Raw genomic sequence first — 2,092 nt, forward strand, 5'->3', positions numbered from 1 at the left:
AATACTGTAGTTATCTTAAATAGTTTCATACTGTCTTCTGATACTGTAGTTATGTTTCATATTGTCTTCTGATACTGTAGTTATGTTTCATGTTGTCTCTGATAGCGTAGTTATGTTTCATGTTGTCTTCTGATACTGTAGGTATGTTTCATATTGTCTTCTGATACTGTAGTTATGTTTCATATGGACTGCTGATACTGTAGTTATGTTTCATATTGTCTTCTGATACTGTAGTTATGTTTCATATTGTCTTCTGATACTGTAGTTATGTTTCATATTGTCTTCTGATACTGTAGTTATGTTTGAATCGTTTGATATGGACTGTTCCTGACTTCTTCCTAATTTTCGAAACGACGTTATGGAGTCTTTACTGAGTTCTTCATCGAGCTTCAGGGGTTCTTTTTTTTTAACATGACAAGTATTCAGTTTTGGAGGAAAGGAACTTTGCCAACTAGGGTGTTCGGGGATATTGATATCCCCCTTCGTCCCGCTTGTGTCGATTACGTTTGCCTGGAGTGGACTTTTAAGGAGGGTGTTTCGGATTAATAGATGTGGGTTTCTGAAGCTTTTGATTAAAGTTAAAAAAATGAGGACTGTGGTTGACATTCCGGATCTGGACAAATAACTCCGGTTCATGATCTGTTTCACAAGTTAGCTGGGATCTATAAATCCAGAGACAGGCGCCGAATAATCTACTCGTCTTGTGGGTGAGATTTAAAGACAAAACTAACCGGTTAATAAACATATTATAAATAGCCACATGAATGTGTACGTGTTTAGCTTCGTGTTGTTTTAAAATACTATTTATGTTAAACTAAACGTGGCAGGGATTTAGTTTGAAGGAAGAGATTGTTGCTTGCTCTTCCCAACTGGGGTGCTCAGGAACGGTTGTTCTCCCTCAGTCCCGCGCGTGAGAACAGTTTGTTACAGTGACTATAATCGCGATTAGAAACACTGATGAGAAGTTAATGAAAGAAAGAAGAGGGTCGGCAAGATTTCTAGTATTGGTGATGTAGACGAGGCGAGACAGAGAGATCCAGACGTACATACCTATGTTGGTTATATGAGGAATTAATTAAGAAGACTCTTGTGCCAATGAACAGTAGCGCGGTTCTGAGAGAAAGCTCGAAAGGAATGGTGATTGGCTGTGACAGTGTCGCGACCCAGAGAGGGAGCTCCAATACTGTTGAGTTTTAATTAGGCCTAAATGTGTTTCCTTAATCCAGGTTTCCAATTTTCTTTCTCTAATATAGTTTCAGATGTTTCCAGCTCTATTAATGATTGTTTTATACAGTCTTATTCTTTAATTTTTGCAGAGTTTTTATAATATGTTAATTTGTTGTCCTGTGTTGTGCGCATGCTCGGCTATGGCTGATTTCTTTGGGTGCTGAAGTCATCTTGAGTCTGCACGTTCTGTTTGTCTTTGTTTTGATGTTTCTTCCTGTTTTTACAATATATATATATTTAGCTGCAGCGTACACACACCGTAGACTACATACTTAAAGGTCACTAATTTGTTTTACTGTGGGTCACCTTACGGTATTTGAATATTAATATTAGACTTTTGGCAAATTCCATTGAGTTTTACTGAGTCGAATGTTGACTAAGAATTTCTTTGGTTTGATGGACGAGTCAACTTGGGTGTGATGAGAGCCACAAATATGCTCTTCGGACTGGAAATTTGACATGGAAAGTTCACTGACTGTGGGGTACAGAAGAGAACCCATGACAAGCCGAGAACTCGAAGTCTAACGTGGAAAATACACTGACTGTGGGGTACAGAAGAGAACCCATGACAAGCCGAGAACTCGAAGTCTAACGTGGAAAGTTCACTTACTGTGGGGTACAGAAGAGAACCCATGACAAGCCGAGAACTCGAAGTCTAACGTAGAAAGTTCACTGACTGTGGGGTACAGAAGAGAACCCATGACAAGCCGAGAACTCGAAGTCTAACGTGGAGAGTTCACTGACTGTGGGGTACAGAAGAGAACCCATGACAAGCCGAGAACTCGAAGTCTAACGTGGAGAGTTCACTGACTGTGGGGTACAGAAGAGAACCCATGACAAGCCGAGAACTCGAAGTCTAACGTGG

This window comes from Limulus polyphemus, unplaced genomic scaffold (assembly GCF_000517525.1).
Source record: "Limulus polyphemus unplaced genomic scaffold, Limulus_polyphemus-2.1.2 Scaffold14171, whole genome shotgun sequence".
Lineage (NCBI taxonomy): Eukaryota > Metazoa > Arthropoda > Merostomata > Xiphosura > Limulidae > Limulus > Limulus polyphemus.